Source organism: Pongo pygmaeus, chromosome 9 (assembly GCF_028885625.2).
Source record: "Pongo pygmaeus isolate AG05252 chromosome 9, NHGRI_mPonPyg2-v2.0_pri, whole genome shotgun sequence".
Taxonomy (NCBI): Eukaryota; Metazoa; Chordata; class Mammalia; order Primates; family Hominidae; genus Pongo; species Pongo pygmaeus.
The window spans coordinates 1,582,203-1,597,149 of NC_072382.2; the positions used below are offsets into that span (position 1 = coordinate 1,582,203).

Here is a 14,947-nt window from a genome sequence, read left to right on the forward strand (position 1 = left end):
TGTGTGTTTGTGTGTGTATGTGTGTGCTCCAGAGCAGCCACATCAGCCCATGGTTCTGGTGGGTTGAGGATGGAGTAGGTAGAGGAGCAGGTGAGAAAGAGGTGGAGGTGTGGAGCCCCTTGAGCCCGGGCCCTTTATACCCCACATAGGAACACACCATCATTTCTGTCTCTTTCTGTTTGCTGTTTACACAGCTCCTGGAGGTATGTCTTGATTGTTTTTCTTTGGCTATGTTGATATTTTCTGGATCCAAGTATGAGCTCTTCCTCATGAGATGATTTCCTTGTGGAATTCATACTGAAAGGAAAGACAGCTCCAACGCTGGTTCACCTCAGGGGGAAGTGCAGACTCCTCAAGGTCTTAGGCTCTGTCCCAGGTCCTGACTCTTACTCTTCCTGGGCCTTTGAGCAGATCCAATCAGCCCCGGAGCCCCAGCTTCCTCTCCAGCAGAGGGGTGCTAGCAACACCAGCCTCTGGGGGTTGCATGAGAATTATCTGAGATCATTCATGTATTGCTTCTTTTGCAGCACCCCAACTCCCCATCCCCCATGCTCATTCAGGGTTCCATCTTGGCAGGACTGGGTCAATGTTGTGGGTTTCTCACGTTCGATGCTGTGAGACGCCCTCCCTCCCCAGAGCAGTGCTGCTCTCTACCTGATTCCTGCTGATGCCCCCAGGATGTGGTATCTTCTCTGTGGCAACTGTGGCTGAGGATGGCAGGGTTCTCAGCAGTGGGGAAGGAGGCATCCTCTGTTTACCTCCTTCTTATTCCTGGGCCAGTCCCTGTGGTGAGGGCGATGGGCTCTGTGATTACAGAAGGGAAGTTCACACAGCACGGTCCTTGGGGACATGTGAGCAGAGTTTCCCGCTGCTTTGAAACTATTGTCTGGACAGGTTCTTCTCTTGGAGGAAAACAAAGCTTGGAGCAGAACTTGGAGGGTGGTGGGGGGACCATGATGGGTATGAAGAGCAGCCAAGAGACAGGAAGGATACTGCAGCCAGGAAGTAGGGCACCAGCGATGGTGTGGAGGCTGCAGGTGCAGGAACCCATCGGTACGGTCCACACTCAGATGCGGTTCAAATGTGTGATGAGTGGATGTGCAGATTTACAACCTTCCAGCGTGCCTCAGCCAACTTGAGGTGAAATCCAAACCACTGACACTGGACCCATCCACCTCTCCAGCTGGATTTGACAGTGGCCTTGGCCACCCATCGTTGCAGAACCAATCAGCCCAAAGCTCAGTGGATCAGGAGTTCAGATCTGGCACTGGATGGTGGCACAGGCCGCATGATTTGTGGGGTCTCAGTTAGGAAGGTACCAATGGCTAACGATGGCAGCATGGCTTGGCTGGGCTGTATTTTGGGACCTCAGTTCTGGCTGTCTGCAGGGTTCCTTGGTTTTTCTGTATATTATGTCAGCTGGGGCTGGCTTGTCCAAGATGCTGTGTTCACACACCTGTGGGATGGCTACAACAGGTGAGGCTGGACAGATCTCCCTCCCCTCCCCCACCTCACGGCCTCTTCCCATGGCTGGCTTGGGCTTCCTCACAGCATGGTTGGCTCAGGGCAGCTGTACTTCCTACAAGGTCACTGGAGCGGAGACTAGAAGGCACCTTATGACCCAGCCTAGGAATCCTAGAGTATTTCTTGCTCCTCAAGTCACTAAGGCCAGTCCAGATGGCGGAGAGAAGAGAAAGTCCACCTCTCCACGGGAGGAGAATGACTTGGCGTCATCTTCAAACTGCCTCAATCATTCATCCAGACCTGGATCGGTGCCGGGGCCACACTGCACTCCTCCTTACGTCCTGTGTGCTGGCGGTTCCTTACATGGAACAGACTCACCCAGGACCGCCCTGGACTGCGTCCCTCCTGTCTGCCCAGCTCAGATCCACCTCTGACACCCCGTCCTGAGATAGCTGCCCCTGCCACCTTGCATTCTCCGCTTCATTTATTGATTCCCACGATGCCAAGCTGGCTCTGCTCTCACCCTTGTTTGTTCTTAGAGGTGTGTGTCCCACCTCAGGGGGGTGTGAGTCTCGAAGGGGCAGCAACTTTATCCCACATGCAGCCATGCAGCTGTGTCACCAACACCTGGACACGCTCCGTCATTGTCATGGAGAGAGGGAGGTGTCAACTGAAGAAGGACGAGGTCGTCAATTTGGAAAGGAGCGCTTTACTTCTCATAAAGCGCTGTGGGCTGAGTGTGGCTGTTCTGACCGTCTGGGAGGCACAGCCTCTGGTAGGAAGCTGGAAACAGACACTTAGAGGGAGGGAAGAATAAAGCAGGGATCTACACTGAGTAGGGGGTGGCTGAATATGCATATTCAATAAGCTGTGGGAGGGGCATGAATATTGATGAGAGGTGAAACCAGGCATATGTGCAATTGAGCTTCACTTCTCTCCATGTGCCAAAACCAGAGGTGTTAGCCTGATCTGAGGGCGGAGTTTTCAGCCCTCTGACGTTAAAGGTGGAGCAGCGGACTCAGAAGCCCTCCCTGCACCTCTTCCCTAGACTGGCCAGGGCCTCTCCATGGGGGATCTTCTATCAGGAAGAAGAGGGGCAACATCAGGGGTTTGCTGATCTCAGCGGTGCAGTCTCCACAGGGTAGGTTCCTGTTTTCCCTGAGGTGAGTGTCAGGCCCCTGAGCCCAAGCTAAGCCATCATATCCCCTGTGACTTGCACATATACATCTAGATAGCCTGAAGCAAGTGAAGAATCACAAAAGAAGTGAAAATGGCTGGTTCCTGCCTTAACTGATGACATTCCACCATTGTGATTTGTTTCTGCCCCACCTTAACTGAGCGATTAACCTTGTGAAATTCCTTCTCCTGGCTCCGAAGCTCCCCCACTGAACACCTTGTGACCCCCGCCCCTGCCTGCAAGACAAAAACCCCCTTTGACTGTAATTTTCCACTACCCACCCAAATCCTATAAAACGGCCCCACCCCTATCTCCCTTCGCTGACTGTCTTTTCGGACTCAGCCCACCGGAACCCAGGTGATTAAAAAGCTTTATTGCTCACACAAAGCCTGTTTGGTGGTCTCTTCACAAGGACGCACATGAGAGTGAGGGAGCTGGGTCATGGCTGGCCAGGAAGCAGAAGGAGGTGAGTCCAGCCTCCCATCCTCATAGCCAGGAACTCAGCTTCCAAGGTTTCCCTGTAAACCAGATATAACATTCTAAGGCCCCCTCCTCCACCATCTGAATGGACTTCCTCCTCAGCCAGGGCTGTTTTAAAATTTAACCCGAGAAACTATGACGGGCAATGGGGGTCAGACATGCTTCACTCTACGTCTCCGGCATTAACATCTACATAGACTTCAAGTCCGATAAGAAATGTTTCACAACCTCTTCTCTCTGAAGCCTGCTACCTAAAGGCTTCCTCTGCAAATAACAACCTGGGTTTCCATGATCTTTTATCCTAACCCAGACATTCCTTTCTGTTGATCCCAGGTCTTTAGACAAGCTCAACCAATTGTCAACCAGAAAATTTTTACATCTACCTATATCCTGGAAGATCCCCGTCCTTCAAGTTGTCCCACATTTCTGGACCGAACCAATGTATTGTTGACGATAAGAGTAAAACTCTGTAAAATATTTGAAGAGATTTATTCTGGGCCAAATATGAGTTACCATGGCCCATGACACAGCCCTCAGGAGGTCCTGAGAACATGGGCCCAAGGTGGTCACGGTACAGCTTGGTTTTATATATTTTAGGGAGGCAGGAGACATCAATCAAATACATTTCAGAAATACATTGGTTTGGTCCATATTTGTGGAACAACTCAAAGCAGGTGGTGGGGGTTGGGGGATGGGAGGATTCCAGGGTAAAGGTAAATTTAAACATTTTCTGATTGACAATTGGTTGAGTTTGTCTAAAGACCTGGGATTGGAAGAAAGGGAGTGTGCAGGTTAAGATAAAGATTGTGGAGACCAAGGTTCTTTAGAAGTCTTATGGTGGCTCCCTTAGAGACAATAGATGACAAAAGTTTCCTATTCAGATGTTTATGTTTAAAGGGTGCTAGACCCTTAGGTAATCTCTTTAGGACTGGGGAGGCCTGGAAGAAAAACACCTAGCTATGTTAACAGAGATTCTTTCCAGATGCAAATTTTCCCCCTCAAAGGACAGCTTTGCAGGGCCATTTCAAAATACGGCAAAGAAACATGTTTGGGGGAAAATATTTTGATTTTCTTCCTTGTCTCATAATGTTATGCCAGAGTCAGGTTGGAAAGTAAGTCACAATATTTAGGGCTAAACAAAACCCGTCTGATGAGAGTTTATGATTTGTAGGGCACGCCCAGAAGCCTTAGATAAGGAATTTGAGCAAGATTAAAAAAAACAGAGTTTAGGCCTTAGTATTTCTTAAATGTATTTGACTGAAGTCTCATGTCTCCCTAAAATATGTAAAACCAAGCTGCACCCTGACCACCTTGGGCACCTCAGGACCTCCTGAGGGCTGTGTCACGGGCCATTGGTCACTCATGTTAGGCTCAGAATCTTTTCAAATGTTTTACAGAGTTTGACACTTTTTGTCGACACCCCCTTGGCCAAGAGGGGTCCCGTTCAGTCAGTGGTTGGTGGGGGCGTGGCTAGGATTTCCTTCTGATTTCTCGGGGGAAGACTCTTGCTTCTGCCTGCTGCTCACATGTTGAGTGAGTTCCTCTGATTGGCAGCTGGGCTTGAAACCGCCTGCAAAATTATGACTGAGACGGTGAGATCTAACTTAACCCACTCCACCTTGCTTCTAACTTCCAAGCTGTCCTTGTTCATTCCTGGGCGTTGGCTGAACTAACTTTGGGAGAAATTTAGTTTGTAGTTTATAGTTTAAACAAAGACAGTAACAACCCTTTCCCAAAGCAGACCGCCTTCTTGCCTGGGGACTAGACTAACACTAGCCACAAGATTAGAAATTACGGTTTAGGAGTCACGTAGCCGGAGGTCATTTACAAGTTCTGACCCTCCCTGCACTTGATGGGTCAGTTGGCACCACCCAGATCAATAAATTGGTTCATCTGATCTTGTGGCCCCCACCCAGGAACTGACTCAGTGCAAGAAGATGGCTTTGACTCCCTGTGATTTCATCCCTGACCAATCAGCACTCCTGGCTCACTGGCTTCTCCTCCCCCCACCAACAAGTTTTCCTTAAAAACTCTGCTCCCTTGGCACATATACACCATGGAATACTATGCAGCCATAAAAAAGGATGAGCTCATATCCTTTGCAGGGACATGGATGAAGCTGGAAATCATCATTCTCAGGAAACTATCACAAGGACAGAAAACCAAACACTGCATGTTCTCACTCATAGGTGGGAATTGAACAATGAGAACACTTGGACACAGGGTGGGGAACATCACAAACCTGGGCCTGTCGGGCATGGGGGGCTGGGGGAGGGATAGCATTAGAGAAATACCTAATGTAAATGACGAGTTGATGGGTGCAGCAAAGCAACATGGCACATGTATACCTATGTAACAAACCTGCATGTTGTGCACATGTACCCTAGAACTTAAAGTATAATAAAAACGAAAAACAAAAAAAACCCTCTGCTCCCCAAATGCTCCGGGAGGCTGATCTGAGTAATAATAAAACTCCGATCTCACGCACAGCTGGCTCTGTGTGAATGACTCTTTCTCTATTGCAGTTCCCCTGTCTTGATGAATCAGCTGTGTCTAGGCAGCGGGCAAGGTGAATCCCTTGGGCAGTTCCAGACTCATGGTTTCTTTAGTTAGATTCAGTACCGTGGGCTTCAAGCGCTAGAGGTCAGGAAGGGACCTTTCCCTTGAGCAGATCTGTGATCTTGCTTGCCGGGTGTCTGCCCATTCTCCTGCCTTCCTCAGAAGTCAGCAGCCCCTGTGTCTGTCCTCCAGGCAGCCCTGGGCTCCCTGGCCCTCCTCCAGCAGCAGCCGCTGCGGCCTGACTCTCAGGGTGGTCTGGCTCTCTGCTGCGAGCTGCTTCTTCAGTGGCCCTGATGCCTTGCTTACCTCTGTGTGCAGTCTTTCTCAGGAGCTGTGGGGAAACAGCTGGCAGGCTGGTACTGATTCAACTAGGCTGGGACACCTGGGAGTTTAAACGCTCGCACCCATCCACATTGGGCCTGTCAAAGTCTTTTTTTTTTTTTTTTTTTGAGATGGAGTCTCACTCTATTGCCCAGGCTGGAATGCAATGGCGCCGTCTCGGCTCACTACAACCTCCGCCTCCTCGGTTCAAGCAATTCTCCTGCCTCAGCCTTCTGAGTAGCTGAGATTACAGGTACACACCACCACACCCAGGTAATTTTTGTATTTTTAGTAGAGATGCGGGTTTTGTCACGTTGGCCAGGCTGGTCTCGAACTCCTGACCTCAGGTGATCCACCCACCTTGGCCTCCCAAAGTGCTGGGATTACAGGCGTGAACCACCGTGCCCGGCCTCAAAGCCTTTTTAAAAGCTCAGCTGTTTTCTTCCTTGATTCGTAATAGCTTCCTCCTGCACCCGTTGCACAGAATCAAATGATGGAAAGGACTGATGGACATGCGCAAAGCACACTGACCTGGAGCTTTCACTGTGTGAGAAGAGACGGTCTTGATCTTACTCCCTGGCTTCTGGCACAGAGCTCTTCAAACCCTTGCAATTTCTCTGAGAGTTATTGTTTTCTGTTTGTTTGTTATTTCTAATAAGCTCCCTTAGATCACACGGAGTTTATGCTAATGAGGTGACTTGGGGGGGCCCTACATGGCCTCAGGATGGGACCAGTGGCCAGAAAGATGCAGTGAAAAGAGCCTGGGAACTCTCAGCTCCAGGACGGCGAGGGCTGCGGGTAAAAACTCTACAAAATTGAACAGTGTTGGGAGAAAAGCTGAGTGTTGGGAGAGAAGCTGAGGCAGGGCTTGCATGTCTGCTAGACTTGTTGACTCCTTGCTTCTAGCGCTCCTGTTATCTCAAACAGCCATATGTTTCTCATTCACTTGATACACTGTTTCAACCCCCACATCCTCACCACCTGTTTGTTTGTTTGAGCACCAATAAATAGCGTGGGCTCCCAGAGCTCAGGGACTTCACAGCCTCCACACTCGCGATGGCCCCCTGGTCCCACTTTCTCTCTCAAACTCTTTTTCTCATTCCTTTGACTCCGCCAGACTTCATTGCCCTTACGACCCAGTGTTGGGTCTGATCACCCCAACAAGCAGTGAGATCCCATGAGCTTCCAGTTGGTGCACACATCCCCCTGCTGGAGAACGATGCCCCCAGCTCCACGGGACAAAGCTCCCACACTCAGGACCGTCCTGGACCTCACCCTAGGTGCCTCTTCACCTCACATTCCCCCACTGGGAAAGCGATGCCCCCGGCTCCATGGGACAAAGCTCCCACACTCAGGACTATCCTGGACCTCACCCTTGGTGCCTCTTCACCTGGGGGTTCATCTGTGTCTCATCCTCTATAATAAACCAGTAAACATAAGCAAGTGTTTCCCTGAGTTCTGGGTGCTGTTCTAGCAGATTATCGAACCTAAGGAGGGTGGTGTTGAGTAAAGGAAAATAAACATCTCAGAACTCCCAAATTCCTTAGGCCAAAGGGAAAGTTAAGCGCAGAGGCTGAGTCGCACCGCCCTCTTGCAAAAGCAGTGCTGTTCCTCCACAGCCTGTGTCGTGGTGTGTTTCGCTCTCCAGGCCCAGGAAATGGCAAAGGCTTCAGGTGTCTCAGGACACTGCCTCTGCAAATCACTCGTAAATACGCGCCATGCTGGTTGCAAAACCTCTCAAGACGTGCGTCCTGCCATCAACAAGGACCTGCCCGTTGTGACTTTGGGCCTGCAATCCAATTCCTGCTCCTAAAACGAAAGTCTTCCATTCCACACCGATCATACAGATTATGCGTTTATCTTCCCAGGAGCAGAACAAAAACAAGATGACACCAGTCCTTCCTCCACCTACCTAGAGAGGTCTGCATAACTGACTCTTCCTTTAGTCCCCTTTCCTCCTCAAATGTTCACCTTACCTTATGTAAAATGCAGATTTACTGGGCACTAACTAAAGTCTCACAGGAATGCAATCATTTGCCTAATGCTTACCTGCCTCTTCCTACCTGCCTGCCCCCCTTTAAGGAAATGTATAAATACCAAACTTCCCAAAAACCTCTTTGGGAAAACAGCCACAGATGTGCCTGCATCTTGCATTTTTCTCAGGTGCGCCTTAAAGCAGGCTTAGTAAACCTTGATGGACAGAGAGCTTTGCCTCAGCCACTCATTTCAGGTATCAGTGTGGACCCTGATTTACAGCCCGTTGTTTAGAAGCTCGGGAGGCTGGACTCGTGATTGGCATCTGTATTTGTCTGTTTTCACACTGCCAATAAAGACATACCTGAGACTGGGCAATTTACAAAAGAAGGAAGTTTAATGAACTCACCGTTCTACCTGGCTGTGGAGGCCTGACAATCATGGTGGAAGGTGAAAGGCACATCTCACATGACGGCAGACAAGATAAGAGAACTTGTGCAGGGAAACTCCCATTCATAAAGTCATCAGATCTCATGAGACTTATTCACTATCATGAGAATGGCACAGGAAACACCCACCCCCGTGATTCAATTACCTCCCATTGGGTCCCTCCCACAACACAGGGGAATTGTGGGAGCTACAGTTCAAGATGAGATTTGGGTGGGGACACAGGAAAACCATGTCAGCCTCTCAGGTGGGGACAGTCTTGTGGGACTGAGCCCTTCACCTGTGGGATCTGAAATGAACTCTCTTTCGGGATGGGAGTGAATTGCAGGACACCCAGCTGGTGTCAGAGAATTGGTCAGTGTGGAAAGAGGCAGAAAACTGAGTGGTGTGGGGAAAACCCACACATCAGGAATGAGAGTGTTCTGTGTGAGAGTGTAGAGAAACTACGTTTTTCTCAGATTCATGCTGACAACAGAAGCAATACCACAGGTGGAAGAAAACAGAGAGGGCCTCTTTCTGGTCCAGCCACAGGGTGGAGGCCGTTTTTGACTTTCACGTTCCTCTGTGGGTTCAGCTCTCTCTTGCTTGTTGGCTCTGAGGATTATTTATTTTTTCAACTGCTCAGTGACTTAAAAAATATATATGTTTTAAATATAGCACTTTAAAGCTTTATTTATTTACTTACTTATGTATTTATTTATTTATTTAGAGAAAGAGTCTGGCTCTGTCGCCCAGGCTGGAATGCAGTGGTGCGATCTAGGCTCACTGCAGCCTCCGCCTCCCGGGTTCAAGCAATTATCTTTCCTCAGCCTCCCAAGTAGCTGGGATTACAAGGTGCCCACCAGCATGCCTGGCTAATTTTTGTATTTTTAGTGGAGACGGGGTTTCACCATGTCCTTTTAGAAGTTCCAGGGTTGTGAATAGTGTCTAGTCAACCTTACTACCAAAACAGAAACTCAGAAGCAATTTCTAAAAATTCCGTGGTGTTGGGTTTTCACTTTCTTGTCACAGTTCCGTCAGGCACTCACTGCCTGCCATCCTATGAGATGGTGGCTTCCCGAGCAGCCTCCAGTGCTCTGCTGTTACAGATGCCTGGGTCTGGGGGCTCCAGCCTTGCAGCCCACCTCCTCCTCCGCCAGCTCCTGCCTTCCATCCCTATGAGTCGAACATGCTGGACTTTGGCCTGGGCCCTCCAGCCCCCGGAACTGGGAGAAATGGTGTCTGTTGTTCAGTCTTCCAGGCTTACTCTGTGGGTTTTGTTCTGGCAGCCCGAGCTGACAGAGGCAGCAGGGAAGGGACAGGTGGGCACCTGAAGCAGAAGTCTGTGTAGGGAGGTGCCACAAGGAGGCAGGAAATAGATGTCTGTAGGAAGCCTTCTAGGAGATGCTGCAGGATTTGGCGACTTGTGGGGGAGAGAAGCCCAAGGGGCCTCCCGATTCTGTGTCCTGGAAGATGGGAAAGATGGTGACGCCCCAAGCCAAGTGGATGCCACGGCTGAGTTGTGCCCCCTGGTTCATATGTTGGAGTCCTCAACACAGTATCTCAGAATGGCACCTTATTTGAAGATAGGTCTTTACAGGGATGATTAGTTAAAACATGGACCTAATGGAGTAGGGTGGGCCCTAATCTAATCTGTGTCCTTAAACAAAGAGATGAGGACACAGACACACACAGAGGGACGAGCACGTGAGGATATAGGGATGGCGGCATCTGTAAGCCATGGAGGGAGGCCTCAGGAGGACCCGGCCCTGAGGCACCTGGACGGTGGATTCTGGCCTCCAGACTGTGAGACAATCCACTCCCGTTGCTTAAGCCACATGGTTCGTGGGGCAGCCCTAGCAAACTCACACAGCAGGGAACGGGGGGTTCCCAAATGCCTGGGAGTGCAACTCTGTGAAAAGTGTACATTTCTCTAATCACACAGAAGTTGAAACAAAAGAATCACAATGCAAACTCGTGGGAGGTGCAGATCGTTTTTATTTAGAAGATCCAGCCTGGGCACTTACAAGGCAAAACCCTGGGGAAAGAAACCAGGAGGTAGAAGAGGAGACTGGGCACCCCTCCTCCTCAGGAGAGGATCCTGGGGACTCTAATAATTCTGAGTCCTCTAGGTCAACTCTAAAAGCAATCGGAGCTCTGGCAGCTCAGGCAGGATGAAGATGAAGGGTGGAGGAGCCATGAGGTTGCAGGGACCGGGGAGAGGCAGCAGCTGGTCAGAGGATTCCAGTTTCAGCGTGTTTCCAGCAGGCTCACAGGAGGGGCCCAGGGATGTGGGATCTTGAAGCCCTGAGAAGGTTGAAGTGGTGAGGTCAGGAAAGGAAGAGGGGATTCCGGGATAATTGATGGGCAGGATCCAGCAGGCCAGAAGCCCTCATGACCTCAGAGGCTGAGTGGCTGAGTACTGAGCCCTGGACACTAGGCTGTCTTAGTCCAGAGGAGGACACATTCAGAGACGTGCTTCAGGAATTCAGGACACAGCTCCAGTCATTCCTGGAGAGCCCAGATCTGTAGGACCCACTGAGGTTTGTGGGCAGAGCCTCAGATCTTGCACTGGCAGCAAATCGGGACACAGCAGCTGGACTGGGAGCAGCAGGGCTTGCAGCAGCTGGACTGGCAGCAGGATGGCCTACAGCCTGAAAAGCAGCCGCAGGGCTTACAGCAGCTGGACTGGGAACAGCAGGGCTTGCAGCAGCTGGACTGGCAGCAGGATGACCCACAGCCTGAGGAGCAGCAGCAGGGCTTATAGCAGCTGCACTGGGAGCAGCCACAAGAACCACAGCCCCCCTTGGAGCCCCCACAAAATCCACAGACCCCCTTGGAGCCCCCACAGGAGCCACAGCTGGAGGAGGAGCAGACGGGCACACAGCAGCTGGAGCCACAGCCCCCTTTGGAGCCCCCACAGGAGCCACAGCCCCCCTTGGAGCCTCCACAGGAACCACAGCCCCCCTTGCAGCCCCCGCAAGAGCCACAGCCCCCCTTGGAGCCTCCACAGGAACCACAGCCCCCCTTGTAGCCCCCGCAAGAGCCACAGCCCCCCTTGGAGCCCCCACAGGAGCCACAGCCCCCCTTGGAGCCCCCACAGGAGCCACAGCTGGAGCAGGAACAGGCTGGCACGCAGCAGCACACGGGCTTGCAGCAGCAGACAGGCACAAAACAGCTAGAGCCACAGTCCCCACAGCCAGAGCCACAGCCCCCACAGCCAGAGCCACAGCCCCCACAGCCAGAGCCACAGCCCCCACAGCTGGAGCCGCAACCCCCGCAGCCGGAGCCGCAGCCCCCACAGCCGGAGCCACAGCCCCCACAGCCAGAGCCGCAGCCTCCAGAGCAGCCACAGCAGCCCATGGTTCTGGTGGGTTGAGGGTGGAACAGGTAGAGGAGCAGGTGAGAGGGAGGTGTGCAGGTGTGGAGCTCCCTGAGCCTGGGCTCTTTATATTCCTGCCCAGGTGTTTATACTGAACACATGAATACTTCTGTTGTTGTTTCTGCTATTTCACATGCACAAGTGTTATTTTTAATCTCTTCACAATCCCATGAGCCGCCATCAGCTCAAGCCAAGCTCTCCTTTCCTTGATTTCTAAATTTGGCTTCTTCCTCATAGGTGTTTCCCTTTGTTAGAAGACACTGGGCTCCCTCTCCAGCAGGTGTCCCAGGAGCCTGGGAGGCAGTGGTGGCTTGGCCAGCAGGTGGACCATTGTCCTTGGTGCTCATTGTCCTTGGTTCACTGATGCAGACCCTCCACCCCCTGGCATTGGTGTTTATATCAAGGATGGTCATTTTATAAAAAATAAAATAAAATAAAAAAAAAATTAAAAAAATAAGCTGAAAGAAAAGGCTGTCTATAGGTTCCACCACTTAAAAACTTCCAGTATAAATATTTTGTCAAATTTGTAAAACAAAGTTTTGAAGAGCATGGATTTGAGTGTGGCTTTGGTTCTCCTTTGTCTTTCTTACCTCTTCCTCCTGTGGTTTGGCTCACTCCTCCAGACACAGATTAGACCCCCATTCCCGTCAGGCAAGCTGGGCTCACAGAGGGAACAGAGAAACAAGACCCTTTCTAATACTTTTGAGTTTTCCTCAATTAATTCTTTGTAAAAATTCCACAAATCAATGGATATTCTTCAAGTTTATTCTTCTTGAAGGCTACAAAATTTTTGATTAGCCACCCTCTCTAATACACTTTTATTTTCTAAAAGATTAATTTTAATTTTTTTTTTTTTGAGAAGGAGTATTGCTTGTCACCAGGGCTGAAGTGCAGTGATGCTATCTCGGCTCACTGCAATCTCTGCCTCCTGGGTTCAAACAATTTTCCTGCCTCAGCCTCCCCAGTAGCTGGGATTATAGGCGCCCACCACCAGGCCAGGCTAATTTTTTTGTATTTTTAGTGGAGACAGAATTTCACCATGTTGGGCAGGCTGGTCTTGAACTCCTGAGCTCAGGTGAACCACCCGCCTCAGTCTCCCAAAGTGCTGGGATTACAAGTGTGAGCCACTGCACCCAGCCAAATTTTAATTTTTTATTAAGGTAAAATTTACATGCAGTGAAAAAAATTTTTTTTTCTGAGTCTCACTCTGTCGCCCAGGCTGGAGTGCAGTGGTGCGATATCAGCTCACTACAACCTCTGCCTCTCGAGTTCAAGCAATTCTCCTGCCTCAGCCTCCCAAGTAGCTGGGATTACAGGCACCTGCCACCACACCCAGCTAATTTTGTATTTTTAGTAGAGACGGGGTTTCGCTATGTTCGCCAGGCTGGTCTCGAACTCCTGACCTCAGGTGATCCACCTGCCTTGGCCTCCCGAAAGTGTTGGGATTACAGGTATGAGCCACCAGGCTCGGGCTGCAATTTTTTTTTTTTTTTTTTGAGATGGGTTCTCATTCTGTCGCCCAGGCTGGAGGGCAGTGGTGCGATCCTAGCTCACTGCAGCCTTGGTCTCCTGGGCTCTGCACATATTTTGAGTGTACAGTTCCATGAGTTCCGCTAAATATGTACTCGTGTGCTCATCACCCCAACCATGACCAACTGCTTCACCCCCAGAAGGTTCCCTTTCGCCGCCTTCCCTTCCTGTTCATTGCTCCAGGCACAGCTCTGCTGACCAGTTGTGCCTGTTGTTGAATGTTGCAAAAATGAAATCATTAAAAATGTACTCTGGTTTCTTTCCCTCACGATGTTATTCTGTGTGTCAATGATTTGCTCTTCTTTTTTTTTTTTTTTTGAGACAGGGTCTTGCTCTGTCACCCAGGCTGGAGTGCAGAGTGGTGCGTTCATGGCTCACTGCAGCCTCGACCTCCTGGGCTCAAGCGATCCACCTGCCTCAGTCTCCCAATGTGCTGGGATTACAGGCATGAACCACCACGCCTGGCCTTCTTCTTCTTTTTTAATCACCGCGTAGTGTTTCTGTAGCAGGGCGAGGTGCAGACAAGAACCCCTCAGACACCGAATTGTAGAAGGAAAGGGCTTTATTCAGCTGGGGGCATCGGCAGACTCATGTCTCCAAAAACCGAGCTCCCCAAGTGAGCAATTCCTGTCCCTTTTAAGGGCTCACAACTCTAAGGGGGTCTGTGTGAGAGGGTCGTGATCAATTGAGCAAGCAGTGGGTACGTGACTGGGGGCTGCATGCACTGGTAATCAGAACGGAACAGGACAGGACAGGGATTTTCACAATGCTTTTCCATACAATGTCTGTAATCTATAGATAATATAACCGATTAGGTCAGGGGTCGATCTTTAACTACCAGGCCCAGGGTGTGGTGCCAGGCTGTCTGCCTATGGATTTAGTTTTTACTTCTTTTTTCTTTGGAGACAGAAATTGGGCATAAGACAATATGAGGGGTGGTGTCCCCCCTTATTCCATGTAAAAATATTCTCCACTGTGTTCCCCCATTCTCACGTTCGTAGACATTTGAATTGTTTGCAGTTTGGGGCGATGATGAATAACACATAAACATGCCTTCCAGTCCTTCCGTATTCATGTTTTTAGTTTTAATTTTTTGGTCAAATATTGAGGACTGGCCTTGTGAAACCATAGAGTAGTGTATGCTTAACTTGCTAAGAAACAGACAGCTTTCCAAATGTTCATGCTGCTTTCCCCCTCCCCAGCAATGCCTGAGAGTGTCCGCTGCCCCAGGCCTGTCAGTACCGGCCAGCGGCTTTTCAAATGTGAGGCATCAGATGGGTGTAAAATCGCACCTGGTGTGGATTTTGACCTGTGTTTCTCTGATGACTAATGTTCGCGAGGATCCTTTCTTGCACTTATTGGACATTTGCACATCTTTCTTGTTAAAAAGTTTTGCTAAAATTATTTGCCTATTTTATTGTGTTTTTTTTGTCTTTTTGTTATTGAGTTGTTGGAACTCTTCATAAATTCTATATCAAGAATGTATATGTGAAGTGCTTTGTCATATGTATGCATATATATTTACATATATTTTTCATATACATGTGCATATGTGTGTATATAATATATATGTAGAATATATGTATTATATATAATTTTCTAGTATTTGACTTGCCTTATTATTATCTGAACTT

General features: G+C 49.7%; 1 pseudogene; it reads left to right on the top strand.

The window, feature by feature from the left end:
- Positions 1–10,122: 10,122 nt before the first annotated feature.
- LOC129007607 (putative uncharacterized protein DDB_G0291608) lies at positions 10,123–14,643 on the top strand (annotated as a pseudogene).
- The last annotated feature ends 304 nt before the right edge of the window (positions 14,644–14,947 follow it).